Source organism: Vicia villosa, unplaced genomic scaffold, assembly GCF_029867415.1.
Source record: "Vicia villosa cultivar HV-30 ecotype Madison, WI unplaced genomic scaffold, Vvil1.0 ctg.003191F_1_1, whole genome shotgun sequence".
NCBI lineage: Eukaryota > Viridiplantae > Streptophyta > Magnoliopsida > Fabales > Fabaceae > Vicia > Vicia villosa.
In genome coordinates, this window is record NW_026706136.1 from 19,518 (window position 1) to 34,783 (window position 15,266).

The window sequence follows — 15,266 nt, forward strand, 5'->3', positions numbered from 1 at the left end:
CTAGACCATTGTGTTTGGACCTTTGATTCATTTGCTTTACATCAATAATATCATTCCTACAATGATTTTGATTTCAAAATATGCTTTGATCATTGCATTTAAATTACCAGTTTTGAATGAACATTTTATTTGCAAGTAAGTACTCATCTTTCAAGGAAGTTCAAACAGTCGAGAAACTTGATCAGTGATCCTATCAGGGGCACGTTACTTCAAGATCCTGTTATTTAAAAGTTATACTGGGGGCAAGTATTACCAACATTCATTTCAAGAACTGAAGCAATGATCAGTTACCAATCATCCACTTAGGGGCACTCTCCTTCAGCGATCCCCGAGCAGTTTATCATTCCTTCCCACGAGGATCATCAGTATGACAAAACCATAGTTGGCAGTGTTCTCGTGTTGAGGAATCAGAGTTCCAATCTAACCTCACAAAAGAGTATACCTCAGTTATCATAACCAATTGCATTACATTAATTACTCATATATCATGCATTGAAAAAATTTCATGCATACTCATGAGCATTCTTCTGGGTCTGTTTGTTTTTAACATCTTACCTTATGGTCTAAGTCCATTCAAAATCAGCGCAAGAAGCACTGACTCAGAAGGTTCAAGTATGCAACATCAGAACATGCTCTCGCAAGACATCAGAAGATGGTCAAGCAGAATTAGAACATGGTCTATTGAAGCATCAGAAGAACTTGAGTTCAGAAGCAGAAGAACGTAAGTTCTCATGGTATCACGCTAGAAGCACTTCAAGGTCAGAAGACAACAAGATTCTCTGCACCAAGCTGTTTGACTCTGATGATATTCAAACGTTGTTTACACAAACATCAGATCAAAAGCAAGTACAAGATGGCAGGCTACGCTGACTGACAAAAGGAACGTTAGAAGCTATTAAAGGCAACGTCAGTAGACAGAGCAAAAGCAAGGCTCGAGGTAGTTGACAAAAGAGTGAAACATTAAATGCAATGCTGTACGGAACACGTAACGCATTAAATGCTCCCAACGGTCATCTTCTCAAACGCCTATAAATAGAAATTCTGATGAGAAGCTGAATACAACACTTTGCGCAAATATACAGAAACGCTGTCTGTAGCGGGGAAAATCTGATATCGAAGCCATAGGATTGACTCGAATCAATATTTCATTTGAAATCGCCACCGCGCTTTATTTTTTCAAAGGAAAAGGGAAAAGAACGAAAAACCCAAAGTTTTGTTTTTTAAAACAAGAAAGAGAACTCAGGTTCGGGTGCTGATTATACGAGGGGAAGGTTTTAAGCACCCCTCATATATGTGGTACTCCACAGGAACCTTTTTGAAAATCTGTGTCGTGTGTGCTAAAAAACGGTTTGTTTTATTTTTAAGATAAGCTCGGCAAAGTGTTAAGCTTTGTGCCTACATACCTCCTCGGTGCAATGGAGAAGTCAGAGCTAATGTAGTTCCGCTTAAAAGGGAAAACATTTTTAAAACGAATAAACACTTTATCGTCGTTGGAGAGAAATACTCAGCCATTGATCTTGAGCATGAGAACAAACGAGTTCTTTGCATCGCTAATGAAAGAAGGGCTCCAACTCGGATAAAATCAACGAGTATGCCACTAGCTCTCTCACGCGGAAAAGATCTCATTATATCAATCAATTTCAAAATCGTGGGGTATAACCACTCGTTTCGACAGTTAATAGTGTCTAAACTTTTGAAGAAAAGAGGAAAAGGCCACTAAGGGCAAAAGATATTTTAAGAGAAAAGGTTTTGAAAAGATTGCAAACATAAGAAGGTTTTTGAAAAAGGGAGAAGATTTTGAAAATTTAAGAATGGGAGGAGATGAAGAGGCTATCCTATTGCGTAAAATAAAAGCTAAGGAAAAGAACGGTCTAACCGAAGAAGAAGCCAACACTTGACATTATGAGTCAAGGTAGATTTCCCATCCTTTGGACTATCAATACCAAACCAACACATTATCACTTGGGGATCCAGATGAACTTATTATCTTAGCACCACTTTGCATTAAGCACATTAAAATTCTGACAAAAATCGGGCAGAGTAACGGCTGTTTTCGGGTAAAATCCTTATCTCAATGCCTTGGAATTAACCATCAAGGGCTTTCAAGGAAATACCTGCACACATAAACAAACAACAATCCAATGCCAGACAGACAGAACAATCACAGAGTAATAACAGAATGAGAGTCCAGAGGTCCTAAGTCCATAAGTCCGAATCTCCAAAATGCTAGGGATAGTAACCAATAGTCCAAAAGAGAGCCTTATGTGTTTTTTAGATTTTTGTTATTTAATAGTGTTTTAGCATAAAAGTAAAGTATGGTCCAAGTGGACAAAGAGAAAATGGCGGAAACATAAACATATGTCCAAATGGACAAAGAGAAAATAGCGGGAATATAAACGTCCAAATGGACAAAGAGAAAATAGCGGAATGTAAATATGATGAAATGATAAAATAAAGCGATAAAGCGAGAAATATAAAGAGCAATATAATAAATTGCGGAAATTAAAGTCAATTGTTAGATGTTAAAGATAACCATCTTGAAACTTGTCAAGTATGTTATCAAAGTTAGTAAGAAAGATCGATGGTGAGTGAAGGATGTTCTCGGATTTAAATTCAATGGAACTTTGTCAGAAGCTTGATAAAATCATAGCGACTACACGATAAACCTCCATAAGTCTTAAATCAACCGCATACAATTCTCTTCCATATTTGATCTTTTTTTTATTCGAGACACGAAATATTGCGCTATGTTAAGCAGATCGCCAAGTGATTTATGTAGAAATCACCCTACAACGAGGCCGGTCAAAACTTTATGTGCTAATGCATGCGAGAGAAATGATATGTAGATCATTCTCCGAAAGCAATACCGCACGAAAAGAAAATAGGTAACGATCTAGTCTTTACTAAGAATCCATAAGAATTCTCAAAGTGTTAAGACTTTCATCGATCAAAAGAAAAAAAGGAGAAGAAGAAAAATAAAATGCATAAAGATAATCAACTCACACTATCATTAATATCATTCATCTAATATTATGGATTTGGTCCTTTCAAACCTATCAACATCCTAGATCCAATGATATTAATGAAATGGAGGAAGAAGAATAAAATTCACAAAAGATAATCAACTCACACTATCATTAATATCATTCATCTAATATTATGGATTAGGTCATTTCAAACCTATCAACATCCTAGATCCAATGATATTAATGAAGTGGAGGAAGAAGGAAGCCAAAACAAGCATAAAAAAGACAAAAAACCACATTCTGCCAGCAGGAAATCGATTTCATGCAGGGGAAATCGATTTCCATAGTGCAGTTTTCAAAAAAAACAAGTTACGTTCAGCAGGAAATCGATTTCAGCCTTAAGGAAATCGATTTCATCAGTGTAAATTTCAGCAAAAACAGCATTTAAAGGCATGAAATTTGATTTGAACAAATATACAAACACCTTATGATCACACATCAACTTGAGCACGAAATTTCCATCACAAAACCAGCAAATATCATCAATATAGCATCAAAGATGCATTGAACACAAGCAATAAAGATCTACATCATGGATCTAGCAAATTATTTCTTGAACAAAAGTCTTGGAGTAGCTTCAAGAGCAAGCACAAAGTGTATAGATCCTTCAAATTTGGAGATGAACAACCAAAGAAAAGAGAGAAATGTAGGAGGTTTAGTTCAAAATTAGCAAGATTCAATGTGAATCTCACTAATCTTATGAAAATGAACTTTGGGTGAGGGTTTTGGAAAGGGTGAGAAATGAATTTGCAAGCTATTTTTTGGCTCTCCAAGCTTGAGAAATGAGAGAGTAGTGGCCTCTATTTATAGGATGAGAGCAAGAGTAGTGGCAATTTGGTCATTTGCTCTTGGTTAATTAACTTGTGTTTAATTGGTGATTAAAGTGGCATTTAAATGCTAAAAAATGGTAAAATGAGGTTAAAATGGAATTAATGAAGGGAATTATTTTGGTGAGGTGGAAAGTAAAATGGCAAAAATGGTCAAAGAAAATAGGTGCCAAAATCAAATCAAGCTTCCCTCTCTATTTTTTTTGAATTTCGCCTTAAGGAAATCGATTTCCCCCAGGAGTGAAATCGATTTCACTCTGTTCCAGAAGAGAATTTGGCGCAAAATACACTAGGGAAATCGATTTACCCAGGAGGGAAATCGATTTCATGCTGTCCAGAATGTGATTTTGTTGAAAATTGCTGTAGGGAAATCGATTTACCAAAGAGGGAAATCGATTTCATCAGTCCAAAATTTTGAAAATGCATTGTTTATTGCATGTCTTGGCTTGGTACCTACAAAACAAAAGCCTACAAAGAAAAAAAGCAATATTTTTGGTATTTGGGTTAGTATAATATGCATACAAGATAAACAATCATTGGTGCTTGATGGTCCCTCTTATTGATGAGGTGAGTGCAACACCACAAACAAAACTTCCAAGTGAAGCTCTTGATTAATGATTGGGATATGAATGATATATGATCTTAGGGTCAAAAATTGGGGTATGACAGATGCCCCTATTTAAGTTTCTTCGATCCGGAGGTACGATGATTGCAAATCTTCGTTTTGACGAGATTGAAGAGACTTAAATATATAAAACACACAATTTTTGATCCTAAGATGCAATGCAAAGGTTTAATGAATGCATATGATTATGATGAAACATAGCAACACTGGGGATGCAAAGGAAATCCACTGGGAACACAAAATGTCTTTGTGGGAAGAATTCCACTGGGGAAGATAAGGATTTGTTGGAGAGACGAAACTCTGCTGAGGAAAGGAACTTCACTGAGGAAAGCATTTCGCACCAGAGAGGTCAAAGCATCATCTTTCACTAGGGATGAGAAAAAGGGACATCCTCTTTCACTGGGGATGAGAAATATGCATCCTCTTTCACCGGGGAATCAGAATACCGATCCTTCGTTAACAGAGAACACACCATCGTTCCACTGATGATATGAATAGAAATGCATCGACGTACCACTAACGATGAAGATAACAAAATACACCCACGTTCCACTGAAGGTGAACTACCAACGTCCCATTGGAGGTAGAAAGAGCTGTATCGCCGTACCACTAACGATAACATATACCAACGTTCCACTGAAGGTATTGAAGAGATATACCACCGTACCACTGATGATATAAAAAGAGATAATTCATCGACGTACCACTGACGATGAAAGAGATGTACCGTCGTACCACTGACGATAACACATACCAACGTTCCACTGAAGGTATTGAAGAGAAATACATCGACGTACCACTGACGATGAAGATAACAAAATACACCAACGTTCCACTGAAGGTGAACTACCAACGTCCCACTGGAGGTAGAAAGAGATGTATCGCCGTACCACTAACGATAACACATACCAACGTTCCCTTGAAGGTATTGAAGAAAAATACATCGACGTACCACTGACGATGAAGATAACAAAATACACCAATGTTCCACTGAAGGTGAACTACCAACGTCCCACTGGAGGTAGAAAGAGATGTATCGCCAAACCACTAACGATAACACATACCAACGTTCCACTGAAGGTATTGAAGAGAAATACATCGACGTACCAACGACGATGAAGATAACAAAATACACCAACGTTCCACTGAAGGTGAACTACCAACGTCCCACTGGAGGTAGAAAGAGATGTATCGCCGTACCACTAACGATAACATATACCAACATTCCACTGAAGGTATTGAAGAGAAATACATCGATGTACCACTGACGATGAAGATAACAAAATACACCAACGTTCCACTGAAGGTGAACTACCAACGTCCCACTGGAGGTAGAAAGAGATGTATCGCCGAACCACTAACGATAACACATACCAACGTTCCACTGAAGGTATTGAAGAAAAATACATCGACGTACCACTGACAATGAAGATAACAAAATACACCAACGTTCCACTGAAGGTGAACTACCAACGTCCCACAGGAGGTAGAAAGAGATGTATCGCCGTACCACTAACGATAAAACATACCAACGTTCCACTGAAGGTATTGAAGAGAAATACATCGACGTACCACTGACGATGAAGATAACAAAATACACAAACGTTCCACTGAAGGTGAACTACCAACGTTCCACTGAAGGTGAACTACCAACGTCCCACTGGAGGTAGAAAGAGATGTATCGCCGTACCACTAACGATAACATATACCAACGTTCCACTGAAGGTATTGAAGAGATATACCACCATACCACTGATGATATGAATAGAAATGCATCGACGTACCACTGACGATGAAGATAACAAAATACACCCACGTTCCACTGAAGGTGAACTACCAACGTCCCACTGGAGGTAGAAAGAGATGTATTTCCGTACCACTGACGATAACACATACCAACGTTCCACTGAAGGTATTGAAGAGAAATACATCGACGTACCACTGACGATGAAGATAACAAAATACACCAACGTTCCACTGAAGGTGAACTACCAACGTCCAACTGGAGGTAGAAAGAGATGTATCGCCGTACCACTAACGATAACACATACCAACGTTCCACTGAAGGTATTGAAGAGATATACCACCGTACCACTGATGATATAAAAAGAGATAATTCATCGACGTACCACTGACGATGAAAGAGATGTACCGCCGTACCACTGACGATAACACATACCAACGTTCCACTGAAGGTATTGTAGAGAAATACATCGACGTACCACTGACGATGAAGATAACAAAATACACCAACGTTCCACTGAAGGTGAACTACCAACTCAATAGTTGAAGGTAGGAGAAAATTGAATTACCGCCTCAATAGTTGACGATAAGCTACTGAGAATAATAAGCTGCCGCTAAGAATAGGGATCAACTTCTTCTTTAATCAAGGACATTGCTTGAGAAAAGGAACTGGATTCAAACTGTCACTTCTGATGAAGGGACTTACCATTTGCTGAGCTTTTTCCATTTGGATGCAAACTGTCACTTACACTGAAGAGACTTACCATTTGCTGAGCTTCTTCCACTTGGAATCAAGAAGTTCATAAAGTATGAGAGATTATCACTTGATTGGAAGATAAGGTTAATATGTGGAGACATACAAACTTGCTCAAATAAAGAGGCTTGCATTTGTTGTCAACAAAACATGCTAAGGACAGAACCTGCCTCTTGCTTTCAAGTACAAATTCCAACGGAGTGCAATGACAACACTGCCGGGAAATAAGCCTTTCCATATCTGATAAGAACATCAATCACAAATGAATTTTCCATTGTTGAGGAAAGCATAATCCTTAAGAGGTGCAAAATAAATGCCTCCTCAATCTAGGTTTCCCAGCCTAGAGAGGTTCAAAATAGTATTGCAAGAGGCCAAAGTTCAACTCCAAGAACAAACTGGATAGAAACGGCCAAACAAAGCTTTGCCCCTTGAGGAATAAACTCAACTGGGGATTAATTCCATCCTGACAAATGAGCTGGGGAGGAACACCGAAGAAAAATTCTTCCACGAGGAACAAACTCAGTGGGGATTATCAATCTCTGCAAGGAATTTACAGATCATCTTCTTCTTATCAAAAAGATTGAACAACACATCAAGCTCTATTATGGGGAATTAGAGGAAATTTCTTTGGAGAAAATCACCATTCCGAACTTGCAGAGGAAATAAGAAGTTAGCATCAAAGCAAACAAGTTAACATGCGGGGGATTTTAGTTCAAAACTCAACACAAGGTGAGAAAGAAAACCCAACAGTCAATTGTTGTCTCAAAACTTCTTGGTAGAGAGTGACATACTCTAGACTAATCATGGCAACAACCTTTGTACTTCAAGCTAATGAGGTGATCAAGGTAACTTCTGATTCACAACTTGCCCCAGACTACATAGTCTATGAAAGGAAACTACCTCAAAAAGGTTCATAGAGATCCTTGGCATCATGAAGACTTGGAATAATCTGCCCCAGATCAACAGATTCTTGGAGAGATTTGTCAAATCTCGACGTAGCTGCCCCAGATTGACTAAACTTGGCACATTCTTTTACTCGACAAAGTCTTCGAGCTTTGCCCCATGATGGTAATCAAACTTGCAAAAGCATTATACTGGGAAAACAACATGCCCCTGGCAATGTTTTAGTTTTCTACTGATGATCAGATGTAAACTTCCTGGATGTCAAACAAATGTTTACAAGCAGAAAAATGTTTATTCTGAGAATGATAATGAAAATGCAACAATTATGCAAGTCTTGAAGTTTCAAAAAGATGTCGCAAAACCTTGTGAATGAATCACTAGTTAAGAGATGACATTGATTTTTTTTTTTTTGCATATGATACCAACACAAGTTTTCAGCATAACCGATAGGAGTCAGGAACGCTTTCTTGTTTAAGTATGCTTTCGAAATAAACCATGCTTCAATTAGGACTTTTGAGGGTTGTAACATGGCCTGGTTCACGGTTTTCAGAAAAAAGGTTTTTAGGCTCAAAGTTTATTTAGCCCACCCCATCTTCGTGATGTTCTCCAGTCCTATGTTCAGTCAAATCAACATGAGTATTCATCTCTCAAAAGGATTTTGTGCCATTAAGGACCTAATGAAGCTTTCTTGGAGTAGCAGTCACCCTTTTGTCTTCATTTTTGTATTCACACAGATTTGTTCATTTTTTAGGACTTTTGCTTTGTAGTCCTTTCTTTTCACTTTTCACTCTTTTCTCTTTTTTTTTCTTTTTTTAATTTATTTCCCTAACTTTTGCCTGGACTGATTCTTTTGAATTGGTCGTCCAGCGGGATGCTCTAACTTTTGCCTAAGTCACTTGTTTTCAAGTTTTTGACTTAGCGAGCTTTTTTCTTCTTTCTTTTTTCTTTTCTTTTTATTCTCTTGATTTGAACAAATCGTGTGACATTGACTTTGTCTTGACTTGTTGGGAGGGTTGTGACTGCCTCATTCTTTGGCGGATGGAGGATAACCATTGTGGTTTCACATTTTCCAGCCTTTTGATGCGCGGGGAATAACCATTGTGGTTTCCCATGATCCATCCTTTGATGTGGATATGACATATTCGATCCTTGAATGCACAATCCTTTTTGAAATCTTGACACTTGGTCAAATCAACTGAACACTACCCTGCCCCAGGTTAAAAATTAGGGTTTTTCGTCCAGAAAAGAAACTCCTACTTCAAGGCTCAAAGGGGTTAACAAGGGACTATCTTCCTTATATCTCCGGTGTTTGGGAATTTGAAACAATGCCTGTACATCATCAGCAGGGTCTTATTCAAAAGCATACAACCAGAAATTTTGCGTTTTCAGATCATCATCCTCCCTCCAATCTTTGCATAAGCAAGAGTTTGGCAAAAGCAATTGGTATCATAATGCATAAAAACAAATAAACATGAGTGAAACGAATGGATTACTTCAAGACAAACATTATCATTGTGTTAGCATTAACATTCAAAAATAAACAAGTTTCTACATGCAAACAATGCATTGAAAAACAAGAAATATTACAAATGGAAATCAATAAGAATACTAAAAACTGAGAAGGCTTTCTCCATCTGGGTTTGTGCTGAAGGAAACATCTTTCAAACTTCAGGCTACCATCAATAGTGATTCATTCATGCTTTGGCAAGGGATTGTTTTGAACATTAGGGCCAATGTCTTGGAAAGACAAAATACCAGCACGAGTCGATCTTTGAACTTCAACCTTTAGAGCCCAACAATCTTCTAAACTGTGACCGGGAGCATCCTGATGAAAAGCGCAAGTAACATCAGCATTGTACCACCATGGAATCTTCTCTGGAATTGGAGGTGGTGACCTTGTCTGAACCAAATTCTTACAAATTAGAGCAGGGAACAATTCTGTATATGTCATGGGGATAGGACCAAAATTCCCCTTTTGAGGTTGATTTTGCTTGTTCGGTGGAAGAGCTCGATGACGAGTACTCTGCTGATGATCTGGAATCGCATGAACTGAATTGGATACAGGAATGACATACTGACGTTGATGATGGTTAACTCCTCTGATTCTCTTCTTTGAAAAGTCATTACCAAACTTCTTCACAATACCAGCTGAGTTACCTTCTTCAAGCAAACATTCCTTTCTGACATCTTTTTCTAGAAGCGCATTCATATCCACCTCTCCACGGGAGTCAGTAGGTGTACGGACTACTATCCCCTTAGGAAAAGTTGAGTTTAGAGTTTCAAGAAAGACCTTTGCCATCCTTTCTTCCTTCATAGGAGGACTGACTTGGGTAGCAACTAGGGCCTCAACCAGAGCAGTCAGATGCTCCATACCAGCCTTTAAAGTAACCACCTCTTCACGGAGCTCAAGAATCTCTTGTTTGATGCTTTCCATTTCTTCTTAGCAAGAGTGTTGTACTGATGATACCAGGAGAACGCAAATAAGGCTCTGGAAAACTTCTTTAAAAAACAGGACCAAAAGCAGAATGATGCATGCAATGCAGATGATTTGTTTTTTTTTATTTTATTTTTGAGTTTCAAGGAACTTAAGATATTAACACTTAAACACTCCAACATTGGACTAAAGCTTTCATTAAGTTATCATCAAAATCAATCATCCATTTTGGTGGATTAGAATTTTCACCCCATCAACACCCAAGATCCATTGAGTTTGATGAAACTTATGATATTTAGAAGGAAAGACCTCTAAGTTCCTTGAAAATCAAAAGAAAAAGAGTTTTCATGGATGCATGAATGTATGGTTTATGCATCAACCACAACCAAGAGCACGCAAGGTCACATAAGATCATAGTTCAAAGGTTCGACGTCACGAGCATGGAGTCATGGGTCTAACCATCCCAAAAGGTATGATCTAAGGAATTTTGTACCTGCCAATCGGGTTCTACAAAGGTTCCCAGAGTTTTCAATCTTCTATCGGATATTACCGGCACGCACAATTGCTCATGGGCGCCAATAATATGCCTAAAAAGACCTCGTCTGAGCGTAGTATTGCATGACAACAAGCTCAAATTGGTACTTGATCTTGTTTCTGCACTACATCCTAAAAAGGCTTAGATGGGTTAAAAGGTTCTAGGCCATTCAGCTTCTACGGACACTCACTATTGAAAGTAATAGCGTTATCACGATGGTTCGTAACAACCTCTACTACCTTCCATGAGGCCTCCACTGATTGGGGTTCCACCATATGATGCTCATGTTAAGGATTGCTCCTGGCATGCAACTATTGGTCTTACCACCTCCTATCTCAAGTTACTCACCAAAGTCCGGGTTAGGACTTTATCTCATCACAGAGGAACCATCGAGCACTAAAAAGAAAAAAAAGAAAAAAAAACAAACAAAGCACACAATAATATATACAAATAAAACACACAGAAAAACAAAAATAGGCTTAACACACTTTAAAAACTGGTTCCCCAGTGAAGTCGCCATTTTTCTGTAGCGGGGAAAATCTGATATCGAAGCCATAGGATTGACTCGAATCAATATTTCATTTGAAATCTCCACCGCGCTTTATTTTTTCAAAGGAAAAGGGAAAAGAACGAAAAACCCAAAGTTTTGTTTTTTAAAACAAGAAAGAGAACTCAGGTTCGGGTGTTGATTATATGAGGGGAAGGTTTTAAGCACCCCTCATATATGTGGTACTCCACAGGAACCTTTTTGAAAATCTGTGTCATGTGTGCTAAAAAATGGTTTGTTTTATTTTTAAGATAAGCTCGGCAAAGTGTTAAGCTTTGTGCCTACATACCTCCTCGGTGTAATGGAGAAGTCAGAGCTAATGTAGTTCCGCTTAAAAGGGAAAACATTTTTAAAACGAATAAACACTTTATCGTCGTTGGAGAGAAATACTTAGCCATTGATCTTGAGCATGAGAACAAACGAGTTCTTTGCATCGCTAATGAAAGAAGGGCTCCAACTCAGATAAAATCAACGAGTATGCCACTAGCTCTCTCACGCGGAAAAGATCTCATTACATCAATCAATTTCAAAATCGTGGGGTATAACCACTCGTTTCGACAGTTAATAGTGTCTAAACTTTTGAAGAAAAGAGGAAAAGGCCACTAAGGGCAAAAGATATTTTAAGAGAAAAGGTTTTGAAAAGATTGCAAACATAAGAAGGTTTTTGAAAAAGGGAGAAGATTTTGAAAATTTAAGAATGGGAGGAGATGAAGAGGCTATCCTATTGCGTAAAATAAAAGCCAAGGAAAAGAACGGTCTAACCGAAGAAGAAGCCAACACTTGACATTATGAGTCAAGGTAGATTTCCCATCCTTTGAACTATCAATACCAAACCAACACATTATCACTTGGGGATCCAGATGAACTTATTATCTTAGCACCACTTTGCATTAAGCACATTAAAATTCTGACAAAAATCGGGCAGAGTAACGGCTGTTTTCGGGTAAAATCCTTATCTCAATGCCTTGGAATTAACCATCAAGGGCTTTCAAGGAAATACCTGCACACATAAACAAACAACAATCCAATGCCAGACAGACAGAACAATCACAGAGTAATAACAGAATGAGAGTCCAGAGGTCCTAAGTCCATAAGTCCGAATCTCCAAAATGCTAGGGATAGTAACCAATAGTCCAAAAGAGAGCCTTATGTGTTTTTTAGATTTTTTTTATTTATTAGTGTTTTAGCATAAAAGTAAAGTATGGTCCAAGTGGACAAAGAGAAAATGGCGGAAACATAAACATATGTCCAAATGGACAAAGAGAAAATAGCGGGAATATAAACGTCCAAATGGACAAAGAGAAAATAGCGGAATGTAAATATGATGAAATGATAAAATAAAGCGATAAAGCGAGAAATATAAAGAGCAATATAATAAATTAGGGAAATTAAAGTCAATTGTTAGATGTTAAAGATAACCATCTTGAAACTTGTCAAGTATGTTATCAAAGTTAGTAAGAAAGATCGATGGTGAGTGAAGGATGTTCTCGGATTTAAATTCAATGGAACTTTATCAGAAGCTTGATAAAATCATAGCGACTACACGATAAACCTCCATAAGTCTTAAATCAACCGCATACAATTCTCTTCCATATTTGATCTTTTTTTTATTCGGGACACGAAATATTGCGCTATGTTAAGCAGATCGCCAAGTGATTTATGTAGAAATCACCCTACAACGAGGCCGGTCAAAACTTTATGTGCTAATGCATGCGAGAGAAATGATATGTAGATCATTCTCCGAAAGCAATACCGCACGAAAAGAAAATAGGTAACGATCTAGTCTTTACTAAGAATCCATAAGAATTCTCAAAGTGTTAAGACTTTCATCGATCAAAAGAAAAAAAGGAGAAGAAGAAAAATAAAATGCATAAAGATAATCAACTCACACTATCATTAATATCATTCATCTAATATTATGGATTTGGTCCTTTCAAACCTATCAACATCCTAGATCCAATGATATTAATGAAATGGAGGAAGAAGAATAAAATTCACAAAAGATAATCAACTCACACTATCATTAATATCATTCATCTAATATTATGGATTAGGTCATTTCAAACCTATCAACATCCTAGATCCAATGATATTAATGAAGTGGAGGAAGAAGGAAGCCAAAACAAGCATAAAAAAGACAAAAAACCACATTCTGCCAGCAGGAAATCGATTTCATGCAGGGGAAATCGATTTCCATAGTGCAGTTTTCAAAAAAAAACAAGTTACGTTCAGCAGGAAATCGATTTCAGCCTTAAGGAAATCGATTTCATCAGTGTAAATTTCAGCAAAAACAACATTTAAAGGCATGAAACTTGATTTGAACAAATATACAAACACCTTATGATCACACATCAACATGAGCACGAAATTTCCATCACAAAACCAGCAAATATCATCAATATAGCATCAAAGATGCATTGAACACAAGCAATAAAGATCTACATCATGGATCTAGCAAATTACCACTTCTTGAACAAAAGTCTTGGAGTAGCTTCAAGAGCAAGCACAAAGTGTATAGATCCTTCAAATTTGGAGATGAACAACCAAAGAAAAGAGAGAAATGTAGGAGGTTTAGTTCTAAATTAGCAAGATTCAATGTGAATCTCACTAATCTTATGAAAATGAACTTTGGGTGAGGGTTTTGGAAAGGGTGAGAAATGAATTTGCAAGCAATTTTTTGGCTCTCCAAGCTTGAGAAATGAGAGAGTAGTGGCCTCTATTTATAGGATGAGAGCAAGAGTAGTGGCAATTTGGTCATTTGCTCTTGGTTAATTAACTTGTGTTTAATTGGTGATTAAAGTGGCATTTAAATGGTAAAAAATGGTAAAATGAGGTTAAAATGGAATTAATGAAGGGAATTATTTTGGTGAGGTGGAAAATTGGTAAAATGGCAAAAATGGTCAAAGAAAATAGGTGCCAAAATCAAATCAAGCTTCCCTCTCTATTTTTTTTGAATTTCGCCTTAAGGAAATCGATTTCCCCCAGGAGTGAAATCGATTTCACTCTGTTCCAGAAGAGAATTTGGCGCAAAATACACTAGGGAAATCGATTTACCCAGGAGGGAAATCGATTTCATGCTGTCCAGAATGTGATTTTGTTGAAAATTGCTGTAGGGAAATCGATTTACCCAAGAGGGAAATCGATTTCATCAGTCCAAAATGTGGAAAATGCCTTGTTTATTGCATGTCTTGGCTTGGTACCTACAAAACAAAAGCCTACAAAGAAATAAAGCAATATTTTTGGTATTTGGGTTAGTATAATATGCATACAAGATAAACAATCATTGGTGCTTGACGGTCCCTCTTATTGATGAGGTGGGTGCAACACCACAAACAAAACTTTCAAGTGAAGCTCTTGATTAATGATTGGGATATGAATGATATATGATCTTAGGGTCAAAAATTGGGGTATGACACTGTCAAATTCAAAAAGCTCTCAAACTTCATCTTCAACCTCACTTTGTTACTGTTGTAATATCTTAGTGAGATTAAGCTTAAACTTAAGAGAAAAATCACAGTTGTGATAATAGCTTATTAAGAAGCATTGTAACTCTTGTAAGAATTTGTTTACATTCATTTGTAAGAACTAGAGGAGATCAAGTTGTGATCGGATTCTCTAGAAAGTCTTAGAGGGTATCTAAGCATTGTGTTCCTAGGGTGATCAGGTTGTGATCAGAATACTCTAGAAGACTTAGAGGTTATCTAAGTGGAAAACCATCGTAATCTTGTGTGATTAGTGGATTAAATCCTCAGGTGAGGTAAATCACTCCAAGGGGGTGGACTGGAGTAGTTTAGTTAACAACGAACCAGGATAAAAATCATTGTGCAAATTGTTTTTGTCTTAAGAGTTTTAAAACTACACTTATTCAAACC